This window comes from Ambystoma mexicanum, chromosome 6q (genome assembly GCF_040938575.1).
Source record: "Ambystoma mexicanum isolate Mex_15411 chromosome 6q, UKY_AmexF1_1, whole genome shotgun sequence".
NCBI classification, from domain to species: domain Eukaryota; kingdom Metazoa; phylum Chordata; class Amphibia; order Caudata; family Ambystomatidae; genus Ambystoma; species Ambystoma mexicanum.
In genome coordinates this window covers 781081906-781096971 of record NC_090937.1, presented here as the reverse complement: position 1 = coordinate 781096971, position 15066 = coordinate 781081906, and the positions used below count along the sequence as shown (strand labels likewise).

The window sequence follows — 15066 nt, the reverse complement described above, 5'->3', positions numbered from 1 at the left end:
ACTTGCTACACATTAAAATGTCGTCCATGTATTGTTTAACTGTGCTCGCTATCTGTATATTGCCTACATCCATCTGAAGGACCCAATCGAAGATGGAAGGTGACTCACAGTGCCCTTGTGGGAGTCATGTGTGTTTCCACTTCTAGTTTCTATATAGAAATGAGGTTAAGTCATGTGACACTTCATGAAGTGGTACAGAAAAGAAGGCGTTCTTCAAATCTTTTAAGGTGAAGTGTGTAGCTTCCGTTGGGATGCTGCACAGAATTATCGCTGGATTCAGAACTAACAGGAATTCTGCTTTTACTATTTGGTTCAAAGGACGCAAATCCTGGATGAAACGCCATGATCCCCCTGTTGCCTTTTTCACCTGATACACTGCGATTCTGAAGGGACCAGAATGCCTTGCTTCACTAATGCTGCGACCGACTCATGAATGCCCTCGTCGGCTTCCCTCGATAGGGCATACTGTCTCGCCCTTGTTAAAATAGCTTTATCTTTACCGCTTCTATCCCTTTTAATAGGGACTGTTGGTCAATAAGACACTGGGTACCAGCCCTAAGAATTCCTCGAGAAATTGTGCTGGTGGTTTTTGCAACACTCTGCAGCACTTCCCTGTAATGTATTTCCACCCAGTGTGTAATGCTTATGTTGAACACCACCTCGCTATCTGATCAATCTTCTTGGAATAACTCCTCATCTGTCATGTCAGTCAACCTGTATCCTTCTCCCACTGCAATTACAGTCCTCCATGATCGTCCTGTATCGTCAGTCGCATGCAATACTATTCTCTCGTCTCCCACTATAACTGCCTCGAGTCCTATTGGGATCACTTTTCATTTGTTCTCATCTAAGGGAATCTCTGGTCTAAATAGGAACTCATTCACTATGTGTAGCAGTCTACACTGTATCCCTGGGAGTCATGCGATTAATACTTTCACCCCATATGAAAACAGTTCTATGTCTATGGGCGACCCCCTCTGCTGTACCGTCTGGTCACAATAAGCTTGTACGAGTTCCCTCACGTTCATATAATGGATTCCTGGTGTCAGCCCACTATCCCTTTGTCTGTGAATGAAATAGCCATGTTAAGTTGGCTCATCATATTTCTACCCATTATATTCACTGGTGTCTGTCGGGAATATAATAGTGGCATGGTCAAGTTGTTTTCTCCCACAGAACGTAGCAATTCATCAGTAAAAGGAAACAAATATGTGACCCTAGAGAATCCCTGGTATGCCGCCAACGATCTTTGTCTAAATGCCAACATGACCGAGATCCTCCTCATTGGTACACCTTCACCATCCATTCCCCTCACTCTTCAGCCGGCCTCCCTTGGCCCTCCTCCTACCCCTACCTGCGAGGCTAAGAACCTCGGGGTCATCTTCGACTCCACACTTTCCTTCTCCGCACACATCTCTGACGTCTCAAAAAAGTCAAACTTTTTACTGCACGTCCTTAGAGGTACTCTGCCTTTCCTCTCCTTCCCCCAGAAGCTCACTGTCTCCCAAGCTCTGGTATCTCTCTAGCTCTGAAATCCCTTCACTGGCTCCCAGTGGACACAAGGATTACATTTAAAACCCTCTGCATTGTCCACAAGGCCTTCTGGGGCCTGGGTCCAAAATATCTTCAACTATCCCTCCGTAAATACCTCCCCTCTCGAGCCCTTCACTGCTCTACTTCTAACTCCCTCAGGGTCAGTCATTTTTCAAAGAAACAAGCTGGTGGTAGATCCCTGTCTTCGGCTGGGACCTCCCTCTGCAACAGCCTCCTGGCCACCTTAAAACTTGAGGAGAACCATCTCTGGTTACAGAAGCACCCCAAGACCTTCCTCTTTGCTTTCCGCCTTTGCCTCTCTTCTCCCCTGCTGATCTTTTTTCTCTCTCGGCACCGTGCACCTGGCCACCAACTGTCATTCAGGCCCAGATACCTGCTCACCCTGCCACCCTCCTGCACTGCCTCCGGGCCACCCCTTGCACTGGGGTCTGTACCTGTTCCCATAGAGTCCCCCTCCCACTTTTCTTCTACACAAATCAGATATACCCTATCTGACTAACCTAGCACTTGCCACTTGCCTTTAGTTATTGATTTTACTTATTATTTATTCTGTTCTCAACTCTGTTCCGCACTTTCCACTTCTCCCCCCTTCCATGCACTTTCCCATTTTTTCCTTTTCCATGCACTTGCGCGTTCTCAATGTCACTGGGCCTAGTAAGATTGTTTTATTTCTTCTTCCTTGTTCCCATCCCTTTGTCTGGTTGCGCTCTGAAACACTTGTGTATGAGTGCGATATAAATAAAATATCATATCATTCACGGCAATGCCTGACATTGGGTATCTCCCCTCCCTTATACAAGATCTAGTTGCCGCTGTATCCACAAAAAAGGAAAAAGTCTTGTCACCTATAGTCTCCCCTACATGTGGTTTGTCAGCCGGATTGGGTGTAACAGATAGGATTGAACACATCAGATCTGTCTGTGGGCTGTCCTATTGTGGATATAATTACATTCCCGTGTCCGTGAATGGATTGCCCCCTACAACAGTCGCTCCTCCCGGCTTTCGCACAGGAGTCGGCATCATGGAGCCTGCATGCGTCATGATGTTCTTTTGGGCCGCTGCCTGTTGTTATTTGTTTTGACAGCTGCATGGGTCCCTGCATCTGTAATGCATATGTCATGGGCTGGTACTGCTGCAGTTGTATGTCTTGGGTATGCCCCTTTTGTGGTGGGTACATCTGCGCTTGCATGTGATCTTGTGCACGATAGTCAGTCTGCTCTGTCTGGTATGTGGACTGTTGCTGCATTCCCCCGTTCTGAGCCATCTCACCCTGTATCTGCACACTCGCTATGTGTGGCCAATTTGTCTGCACAACCAACATTGTGCGTGACCCCCCATTGGTCTTTGCTGTCCCCCAGGAAACCCTCGTGCATTAGGCTGCATTGGGTGCCCACACCCTCGTACCTCGAGGTACCCCTCCTCGTCCCCTTGGCCATTGATTCATATCCCCTCGTCCTGCAAAACCTCCCCGTCATCTGTGGTCGGTTCTGCGCTTGCTGAGCAACTGCCCTTCTCTGCTCGTTACTATCTCCCCTTCCATTGTATACTTAGATCATTTGTTTGCACTAACTTTGCTTCTTCTTGTTTCCGCTCCTCACGCTTCTTTCTCGCATTCTCTTCCATCAACCTGCAATAGTGTACTTTTCTATGCTGGATTTCTGACCATGCTTAGCCTCCATCCCCACTACCTTCTTAAGCTGCTTTCTTTTGCACTTGCTCGAGTAGCCCAACATAATATGTGGTAAAATAACCCCACTGTTTTGTCCCAAGGTTTTCTCGTCTCAAGAAGCCATTTCTCTTGAATCTGTTGAATATAATGAAGTGGGTCTTTGTCCTCACGCATTTTGCGTGCCATGATCGCACTTATGTCCGAAGTGTCTGGGTATTGTACCCTTCCAGCTTGCCATGCGGCCGCTCCGCACTTATTAAACGGTGCACCATTGTGTGCCGTGTTTTGTGCTGTCACCCCCAGATACCATACTCTCTTCCTTACAGTCCACAAGAATGGCAGAAATTAGACTCTTCATGTCCCCCACCGCTATTGTCGTCCGTGCAAGTCTTACTATCTCATGAATCCACTTGCCAGCCCCAGCAGTTAACAAACGTAGATTGCATCTTAAATGGTCTTAGTCCATTTGCTGCCATGGTATATATTGAAGTTGCCCACCCCCCTTTTCCAATAAAGGGAACTGTGTCAGTGTTGTCCCTCCATCCTGTCTCACCATGGCTTTAGTAGTGGTAAATGCCATTCCCATTTCTGTCCTTTTCCCTCCTGGCAGGGCCCTGAGTCTCTGCGTATATGGAGTGATATTGTCCATGCTCCGCAACCCACCCTCGGGATGCAGTAGTCGCTCTTCAATGTCCTTCTCTCCTCTACCCATATTGTCTTTGCCTCCCCATATTGTGTCTCTGTCTATACTTACTTCCCTGGAGCGGTGAGAGTGTCCTCTCTCCTCATCGTCCTCACTCCCCTGTGAATCCTCGTCTGAACCCATGGTCCAAATACTACTCTTGCTGTCCCCTTCTCTGTCTTCATCAAAGCTAAGTCTCCTTAACGTTGTGTCTTCCCGCTGCCTCCCCTTTGCTTGATCTGTAACTCTGCGTTCCCCCTCACTGAGGGTTTAGCACTCCTGGCTTCCCGTGGGGCATCTGTGCTGCTTCTCCTGCTCCTATAGAGATCCCCTATCCTTCTTTGTATACCGTCCCCATCATCATCATGTCACTGTGGCAAGTCCATCTTAATCTCTACTGCTTTTGATGAGCGCCTTTCTCGGCTCTCGTCTCTGTCTCTTTCGCTCTTGCGCTCCTCTCTTTCTCGGCATCAGCGTTCTTTAACAAGCCACTTAACTTAGAGCCTCCTTTTTTCTTTCTTTATCTGCAATTGCCTTTTCTGCTCTTCTTCTTGCTATGTCTCCTAGGTGTTTTCTTTTCTTCCTTTCTTCTCTTTCACATTCTTCTGCTCGCTCCCTCTTTTCAGTCTTTCACTTTCTGCCTTTTCATCCCTTTCCCTCCTATGCACTTCCTCCGTTATCTCCACTCTTTTGCTTTTTCCTCTGCGTCTTTATAACTCGATAATTCCTTCCCCACGGGCCATCTAACTTGCTGTTTTCACATCCAGTTCGAGCAATAACTGTCAGCTTACCCATTTGTTCGATACTGCCGATTCTTGGCCTTCACCAAGCCGTTTTACCCACATCATTCTCCTTTAGCTTCACTTGCATCTTGCTGCGCTCTCTACATTTGCTGCTACTGTTTCGCACTGTTTTACTCCCTTGCTGTGCGCCATTAGGTGCACCTTCGCAACTATACGCTGGAGGTTTGAAAGTGGGATTGGTGTATCCCACCGCTGCTTTTAATTCCATCATAGGGTAAAATCCATTGACTTCTGTTGCTGCAGCTGTGTCTGCTGTTTGAGGAGGGGGAGCCCAGGGCTGTTTGTCCCTGTGTCCCGCTGGCTCAGCATCCAATGCTGCTGACCGAGTCCCCTACCTCTATCTGAAACATTTCCCATAACTCTAATATGGCCAATTGCTTGCTTAGTTTACTCCCCTTATAAGCTGCCTGTAAATAAGTGATCATTTGTTGTTGCACACATTTGGAAACACGTCTGCCTGTGGGCGATGGCTTTGCCAACTAGCTCCCTGTGTCGCGAGTCCATTCCATGCTATACTTGCATATTTTGTCCTGATACCGTGGGAGGGACATCCAAAAATACTGAAGAGGTGTATCCCTCATTTGGTTAACTTTATATATGACTTTGTCAATACTTAACTTGAAGTCAAATGGGGATTTCGACACATCCAATTTTAATCAACACAATATATGAAATCTTTTCTTTGCCTCTCCGGCTCACCACCATGAAAAAATCCGCTCAAATGGCACAACTGTAACGCTCACCTAGTATCCACAGGGACGCCACTCAGCCTGTCTGGACCTCCTACGAATCGAACCCTTCCCTGGAATGTGTTCAACTGGAGACTGGGCATGAAACACAGGATTGCTAGAGTTCAACTCTATTGTCTCTGCTTGCTTGACCCACTCTTCCCTTGGGGACCAAACCTTCCCCTTTGTCCACTCCTCACCTTGCTTTCTTGTGTGGTGCGCTCTCCGTCCTGCCCTTCGGTGCAGGGGTGCGTCGACTGATGAGGGCTCTATGCTGCCTAGTTGCTTCACTGGCGTGGGCCCAACGGACTGGGCTTGCTGTAACTTCAGCCCGACCGGTAGTTCTTATGAACTCTCCTTTTGACTCTTGTCCCTTCTGTATCGTGTCTCACCTCCCTTAGGTGTTGGAGAGGGTTGGAGATGGCGCTGTGCTGCTAAGGGGAGCCGAGCACTAACGGTGAGTGAGAGTGCGATGCGCAAGCTGCCCGCTCTTCCTTGTATTGACCAATGTTTGTCTCTGTGTCCTTTTCAGGTGCTGCAATATCCCAGCGTGGCTGCCGACTGAGAGGGTAAGGTGCGGTGAGTAAGCGCGATGTGCGACGCCTCCTTATGCTTTCCGTGCTAACCTGGAATGTCTTTTCCCCTTGCGGGACGATGAGATGCTCCGGAGCTGAAGTTACCCCCAAGCGGCTTGAGTTTAGGTAAGCGTTTGACTCTTCTTACAGTTTTTGACTAAGCTAAGATATGAAGAATGCTTACTAATGTCTTTTCTTCCGTTCGTTTATCCTCCCTTATGATGCGGCGTGCCGAGATGGAGATGACACTGCCGTAGCTGCTCACAGGACCGGAGGGGCGATGGATGTAAGCCAACTGCTCCTGCTCCCCAAGGTAAGTATAATATTAATGCTGTTCTTGTTCTTGCAGGTGCGCGGGATGCGGAGGAAAGGCGAAGGCCTTCAGGAGACCAATCCGAGCACAGCGAGTGTCGCGCTGCAGGTGCAGAGAAACGCAAAGCGTGTTTCTCGGGCTAGGCGTGGTTTAAATAGCTTCCAGGTATCCCAGGTATCCCTGGGATGAACCACACCCAAAAGGCTAGACCGCATACTCAGTTCAAGGGACTGGGTTATGTGGGGGCATCCATCTTGCCCACAATACATTACAAGTTCAATGCCAAGTTATTCCTTAGAGTTATGTGTGAGCCTGGCGCCACAGGCGCCAGGTCTGACTCCAAGTGGGAGTCTGGTAGGATGGCGAGGCCCTTAAGGGCCATATAGGGGATCGTGGCCTGGCTCCAGCCGGATGTCTCAGAGGGCTGGGGGCAGGAATCATGACAACAACACTTGTTTTCAATCACAATCGGCCAACTACGCAATAGGTTCTACCGCTTTCTTGTATATCTCAAGTCCTATTAAACAATCTCACCGGTGACGTCACCACTACTCTAGAGGAAGAGTTTTCAATGCTCTCTCTTTCCATAGATGTTTCTGCTTATGAACTGTCCCAAACACAACGGAAAATACAACATAAGATATATCCGGCGGCCTCCCTGTCTCCTAACAGGGAAAACCAATAAATCTTGTGGTCCCTCTTCTATAGCATTGCCTTATAGAAATGCACCCCAAAGCGATAAATCAGGAAACCACCTTCGTGATATAAGGTAGCTTCTTCGGATAACCCCAAGTAAACGTGATAATTAAGAAAAGCTTCTTCCTCCTTCACTCAACAAAAAGAATCCTACCTTTCCTGTCCTTCACCCACAAAATACTGACAATCGTTGCCTCATCATGTCAAGAATCGACTACGCAAACAGCCTCTATCTCGGGATGCCACAACACCTCCTGAAGAAATTACAACTCATCCAAAATTCAGCAGCTAGACTCCTCCTCAAACTATCTAGAAAAGATCACATGACTCCAGTGCTAAAACTGTTACATTGGCTTCATATCAAACAACTTAATACATAACACAAAGGGAAATCAACGGACAGGGAGCAGAATTCCCACAAAAGAAACTAACAATCTACAAGCCAACGAGACTCCTCCGATCGAGCAATGAAATCCGCCTTGAACCAAAACCATACACCAGGAAAAAACTAGGGGGCTCCTCTTTCTCCCACCTGGCGGCAAAAACCTGGAACAACCTCCTGAAAGGAATGAGAAATACCAAAGACCACCTAAAATTTAGAAAACTACTAAAAATCTGGCTCTTCAACACCCCGGAACTAGATGGAAACAACTGAAACAATCAAAGAAATACAAAGAAAAAGCTGACAGAATCCCTGACGGCACAGACAACACCTAGAACAGACAAAGGGAAACTCCCACAAGAACAAGAGAGACAATTCTAGGTGAAACTGACGACGAGCGACAACCCTATCAGGACATAACAATAGAAATAAGCCTAACACAAACAGGCACATCCACCAACCTTACCCACTCAGATAGGGCGTTGGGCACAGGCATAGGTCATAAGTAGACTGACCCGAGAGGACCAGTTTGCACCAACCACAGACTGGGATGTAGGAAAGAAGATAGAAATACAGAAACAGAATAATTTAACATGATACAGAGAGATGAGAGATAGCCTTATCATGCTGAAACTAGATCACTGAAAGGAAGACAACCTGGTCTAAATCCAGAAAGACACACAGTAAGAGTGTGCATTTATCTGGACACCTATGCTACTGACAAACCCTACAAAAACTTCTAATAACCTCACCCCTCTTCACACACCTCTCACACCCTAACTAAACACAACCACACCTCTTAACCTGCAGCAACCCGCACACACTTCACCACCCCGCAACAACAAACACACCACACAGATCCTCACACAACATCACACGACATACTCGGACCATATACCACACCAAAAAGCTCAGGGAACTGTGTTAATCGAACTGAAGCTGCCAACAGTACATCACAGCTCCCTTGCTCCTTTCCAAACGTTGTCCTACTAACACGCCCTAACCTACCCCCCCTTTTTTCTTTCAAATCCGCCAGAGGACTACTCCGGTGGTGATAGTGTTAACATTAACCAATATACCCATGTAAACCATGATACACTCATTCATGAACCAAGATAAATTGCCTAAGTCACAGGGAAACCATTATACATTTTTTATTTTTTTCAGTTTTTTCATCCGCAAGCTAAGCTGACTGTCTAAACTGACCACCCAACATGACCACCTAACAAAGTGGTATCCTTACATCAAACAAAAACTTCAACAAAAGACACCAAGCAACCCCCCCCCCCCATTTGCCATATAGCTGAGTCTATACTTACACTCAGTGATCTGCTGAGGTCTTTTGGACACTGACTCTCCCACAGCCTGTCACTCTGCTGTCCGATCTGATAGGTGTCCCATAGGAAGCGGGCAGGAGTTTCCTCCAAAGGTGACTCCTGTCGCCCCACTCTTCAAAAGCTTGTGATTGTAGGTATTGATTTCCGCAGGTCACCACATAGCCCCCGGGCGTGCAGTGGGACAAGATGGTTTATTCGCTGAAGAATCCAAGCGACCCTTCCCTGCTAACACTTTGTTTAGGTGTGGCTGGGGCCCTCTAGCAGTCACCCAGCAGGGACACTTGGGCCAATCAAAGACTCCCCGCCACAAGAATGGAAGACTCGGCCATAAGCTTTTATTAGCAAACAAAAATGGCAGGCATCATACCAGAAAAACAAGTATCCTCCGGAGCTCTCGTCTTCTAGAAACCTATCACACATTTACATTGGTCAGTTTGGGTGAGCTACATATAGAAGAAATACAGATTAGTTCTACAATTAAATAGCCATATCTAGTGGCTCATCCTAGGACCACCTCTACTAGTATCAATCTACAATGTTGCAGGGTCGCAGAGAGACCCTTGGCCCTTGCAACAAATTATATCCCCACGTGAAAGGTGAATCTGGATTGGGCAGCATGTGTCCTCCCATCCCTGGGACCCTGGACGCTTACCAGACTGAGTGTACCTTTTCATGGCAATGGGAATGAAAATTGAGGTGCAAAGTGTTCCCTAATGTTGCCTTCTCTGATCACCTAAGTCTGGGAGAGTTATTCATGCAGCATTTCATGGCAAGACTTGTAACTTTCCCCCCTCTGGTTCGATGGGAACAATCCTGTTTGTCTGCCTCGATCGGATGGGAATTGTCCTGTTCAGCTGCGTCACGTGTGTTGAGACCACAAAATGAAGGTCTCATGCCTGTAATTATGAGGATTTTAGCCTGCTTTTCTGCAGGTGGCTCATTGTCTTGGTAACTTGAACTTTCCATTTCCACTTGTCCTTAGCTCGGTGCCTTGTTTCTGCACGCCTCTAGCTGCGGGGATCATGTCAGCTTCTCCATGTACCCAAAGCCTGTCTCTCCTTTGCCATCCACTTCAGAAGCCTATAGCTTCTATATCATTCCTTATGGATTCTCCATATTAGTAGCAGTCAAGCATGTGCAAGCTAAATGTATGAATTGAAAGCCCACCCTAATGCTACCCCCACCGACCCAATTCCCTCTGCTCTCCTAACCAAGGTCTATCCTCTTCTAATACCTTATCTTGTGTCCTTCTTAAACACCTGTCATTCCTGTTTCCTTTAAACATGAAACTATTATTCCTTTCTTAAAAAAACCTACAGCTAAGCCTTTGATTGTTTCCAATTGCCGCCCTATCTCTATTCTACCCTATCTTTCTAAGCTCCTAGAGCGTCTTGTATACTCTCAGATCTCATTTTTTGACACTGATCTCTGTCTTCTTCCCCGATTTCAATCTGGTTTTCGTCCTCTCCACTCTAGTGAAACTTCCCTGATTTCTGTCCTCAACTCCCTTCTTTCAGCTGAATACGCCAAACATTCTTCCTTTCTCATTCTTCTCGATTTATCTGCTGCATTTTACACCGTGGATCACTCTTTGCTCCTCGCCTCACTTTCCTCTTTTAGTCCTGAAATTCACCACACCCTCACAGCCTGTTTTACCACTATTACATCTTGGATGTCTTCTCACTTTCTCACCCTTAATGCAGGGAAGACAGAGGTTCTGTTCTTCCCTGCTAACTCTCTTCCTCCCCATCCTCCACCCCTGCTCATATCCTTCCCTCCCTCTAATCTCCCAATCTCTTCTACTGCTTGTAATCTTGGTCTCCACTTTGATTCTAACATTTCCTTTTCTCATCATATTTCTCTCACCTCTCATTTCAGTCTTTTCCACCTTAAGAATATCCGTAAAGCTCACACCCTTCCTCACCTTCCAAGCATCTAAACTCCTAGTTTCCTCACTGATTTTCTGCCGGCTCTTTTACTCTTCCATATAGATACTCTATTTCCTCCTTTCTCGCTACACTTGGTTGGCTTCCTTTCTACTCTCAAATCAAATTTCACTTTCTTGGCCTCGTCTTCAAATCCCTCTATGGACTTGCTCCTAACTATCTTGCTGTGCTTTTATCAACCCCGGGGTTGCAAGACCTGGAGGAAGCCTGGGGCATGAGAATCAAAGAGGGACAGCAAAGTGGGATAGGAATTGGAAAGAATTGGTGTTGTAAGAAAACGTGATTTAACGATAACTTGCAGTCACAAGAAAATGGGAGTAAAAGCAATGAAAGGGGAAAACTTGCTTTTGCAATATATGTAAGCGGAAGGTTTAGGAAAGTATGAAATGTGTGTGCTTTGTCAAGGGAATCCTGATTCCTTTGAGGGGGCAGTGTCAGACATCAGCTCAGCTAGCTCCTGCGGAAGGTTAGGCAAATACGGATCACGTGTATATTAACTCTCACCAAAAAAGCAGTGGCAGCACTCATTTACCCACTGTAACTGGTTTGGTTGCCAAATATTAAATGGTTACTGGCAATAGGCAGGGAAGATACACTGAGGGGTGGAAAGCAGGGACAGGCTATCTAAATCCCATAGTGGCTAAGTGTGGGCTGCCACCACTATGCAGTCAGGCCCATTAATGGTACTGAAATGGACTGGACATAGCGGTCATAAGGAAAGAGAGTAATGCCTAGTTGTCGTCTATCAGCCTCAGCTTCATTCTTTAATAGTATGCAGTGCAAGAATAGTCAATCCCATCCCAGGGTCAGGAGCAAATATTCCATTAGCACAGGTGACAGAATATACAAGCAAAAAGTATTCAATGTCTTTGAAATGTTGCCAAGTGTACCTGTCCCACTATATCTACAGTGCAAATAATTTTAAGATGGAAGGAAGGCAAACATACGTATTGCTGTTGACAGACCAAATTTAATGGCAGCGCTTGAATTCAAGAAGTGTAATTGAACAACACATGATTTCAACAATAAAAACACATCACAACTTTCCTTATTCAAATATAACCTCTACATATTGTTAATGTAACAAACACTAAAAATGTTTAACAGATTAAACTGCAAATAAATTAACATTGAAAAAATAAGACATTTTATTTACTATAAATTGCTTCACAGGCATTAACACAAATAAAGTCACTCTGCTTCATATGCCAACGAATAATATGCCACATTCATGGTTGGTAATTTTGAAACGTTGTGTTTTAAGTTAAGTAAAATAACTAAAACAAACATTCCCCACTATTTCCGGTTCCATTATAGATAGAATGCTAATTTTGCAAACATAACATTTCGTGATAATAAAATACAATAGAGTAGATGTTTTGCGTTTACGATTAACTAATAGGAAAACAATGAATTTGAGTGTTCCGACTTGCATAGTAGAGTTAAAAATGATATTTTGGTTAAGATAATAATGTAAGCTCCGTGCTAAAATTGACAATGGTTAAAGAAAATAGTTGATATCAGGTCAAACTTTATTATATGGCAAAACCAACTAACTCAAGCATCTTATTAACATGTCAAAATATCGCCATTTACAATAAATATATTCGGTTCTTCAAGATCTACAAATTCCATCAAAAAAGTAAATTACACATTTTGTTATTCATAAACAAACATTTGGTTTATTTAAGTCAACGGCACCACTTCATTATTATCCATCTTTATATTCAGAAGAAAGAGGCCTGATTGGAAATATATAAGCGTTGTCCATCATGGATGCCATTAGCCAGAGGTAATGTTGGTGACATGGGGTAGCTGGGATAAGAGTACGCTCTTGTATACTGAGGTCCGCTTGCTGTCCCAGACAACATAGCTGTATTAACAGTGGGCATTGTATTAAGTGAGCCATGAAGAAAATTATAATCTGAAAAAAAGAAATATTATATTTAACACAAACCATGCAAAGACATACAAATAATCCCATCAAATACAAAAAAACATATTACACCTCCAAAACATGTTTCTCTTTAAGAGTGGCATGTACGATTTCACTATCAGAGAGTGTTTTATTTATGTAGAATAGCATGCAAATATAAGCAGCTATAGAATGCTAGTACAGGAGAAAGAAGTCTCAAGCAGAGTCAGAGATGGGAATCTGAAATTGCAAATCAACAACTGTGCATTGTTTAAATGCTGGAAGCTGACTCGTTGACAGCTGTTCAATAAGTGTAATGGAGGATCACAGACAGTGTAAAAGCAGCATTAACTGTCATTCTCAGGTCACAGAAGAAAATGGAAGGCAGTTGGCAGAAACATTGCATTGACAGAAATATTACGGCTGTGATCTGCAAAAAGAAGCTTGTAAGCTACCGGTAGTTCAACAGCTGCCAATGTGTAGCTCGGGCAACTTTAAGCAGCACTGCCCTCAACCTCTAGCCGACTGAGTAAGAGCAAGTCAAAATATGAAAAAAGTAATTTCCAGTATTTAGGCACTGGCACATGGGTCCTACTGCAGAGAATGACATCCCACTCAAGAGTATTGTCAACATTGAAAGGGTCAACCAGAAGGGACTGGGAAGACAGCACAGCGTGCCTGCAGGTTAACAGGACAATGGAACATAATGTTGAGAACAGGGAGGTAGAGTGGGTATGTGATGAGCTAATATACAAACTGGGATTACAAGACAGTTTTGGTGTATTACAAGATAGAGATCCAGTAGTGTTGGGTGTGTGAGTGAGACAAGAGTATGCTTTATCAATCCTGGTAGAACATGAAGGTCTCAAATACTTTCTGTGTCTATTTATGTTGCCGCAGAGTAGCAATTTTAGCGCTGCCAAGCCAATTGAAATGGCCGCCTAATCCAAGAATAGGACAGTTGAGTGGTGAATGGTGTTAGTAACAAAAGGCAAGGGAGTGGATGGCAGAGTTAATAAAGTAAATATGTTAAGTCTGGCCCAAGGTGGAAAGTAGACAATGTTTGTTCTGTGTAGCCACGGTAAGGCCACCTCACCGCAGGATCGGGGAGAGAAGGGTACGGAAAATTGTTTGGGGGTAGAGAGGGATGAGGAAAGGTATGCTGTGTATGAGGGGTGGGGAAGGGTGAGTGGGTGGTCAGAGATGGGTGGGGAAGGGTTGGTGGCGGGTAGAAGGTTGAGGAATGGTTGTAGGAAGATTTCCGGGGTGTTGGTGGTTGAGGTGAGGTGTGAGATGGGAGTAGGGAGAGGTGCCGGATGAAGGGTGTAAATAGTGAAGACTGTATTGGGGCAGCAAAGTGTGGTTATGGGTGGGTGGGTGGGTGTCTTGGTCTAGCATAGAGAGGAGTGTATGGAGTGAGGGTAGGGAAGAGTGAAGAAAAGGGCAGGGGTAGAATTGCAAGGGGTAGGGAAGGCATATAGTGGGTGGGGGTAGAGTGAGCTGGGTGGAGTAGTGGGTAGTGCATTGGGTTGAGTTGGGGGATGAGTGATGGGGTGGAGGTGATGTGGTACAGTAGGAGGATGGGGTAAATTGAGGGCAGAGTGGGAGGGGTAGATGGTTGAAGATAAAGAGGGTGGGGTATTTATTTATTGTATTTGAATTGTTGCCCAGAGCTGGCCCTTCACAAAGTGTCTCAGAGTGCCTTACAAGATTCAAAAGTTCAGAAGGTCTGAGTTGAAACAGAAGTTGCAATATTTTCCAGGACAGGATAGAAAGAAAGAATAGACTGGCAATAGCACAAGATATGCTGTGCTGAATCTGAATTAGGTGTGGGGAAAGAGGCATGTTTTGTGTCTTTTTTTGTAAAGTGCTGATGAAGGGTGCAGTGTGGATGTGGAGTGGGAGGGTATTCCAGGCTTTGGGTGCCCACTGGGTGATTTCTTGTTTGTGAGTGTATGTTAGTTTGCAGAACTGAATGCATAGGAGATATTGGCTAGCTTGTCCGTGTTTGTGTGAGTGATGGCTTTCAGTTTGTTATGGATGTAGGATGGGGTTTTTGAGGTGGATGACTTTGTATGCAATGCAGAGTTCTTTGAAAGCAATTCTCAGGGGAATAGGGCTCCAGTGGTGTTGGGAGGAGCATGTGTGATGTGTGTGTTTGGGTAGGTGCAGGATGAGACTTGCCGCTGCACTCTGTATGGCTCATAGCACGAGGGGGTGGGGGAGGAGTACTGTTGGCGAGTCAGATGAGCGGTCTCATAGTCCAGCTCAAACAGAACTTGTGCTTGGACTGTGGTGCAGTACTTGTGAGGGAGAAGGATGTGTTTTATCTTGCATTGGAGATGTAGTTGTAGGTTGCATGTTTTGGTGTCGGCAGAATTGTGGTGAGTAAAGGTAAGATGAGGGTCAATGGTAAAGCCTAGTGTTTTGACAGGCGTAGATGGTTGTAGGTCAAATGATCGAATC

The 15066-nt window shown here is 45.4% G+C and overlaps 1 protein-coding gene across 1 annotated transcript in view; it reads right to left on the bottom strand.

The window, feature by feature from the left end:
* Positions 1-11736: 11736 nt before the first annotated feature.
* RBM46 (RNA binding motif protein 46) overlaps positions 11737-15066 on the bottom strand; it is a 1126957-nt gene continuing 1123627 nt past the window's right edge. Inside the window, exon 6 of the mRNA XM_069631315.1 lies at positions 11737-12609. The gene's annotated coding sequence lies outside the window, so the exon portion shown is untranslated. The remainder of the gene's footprint in view (positions 12610-15066) is intronic.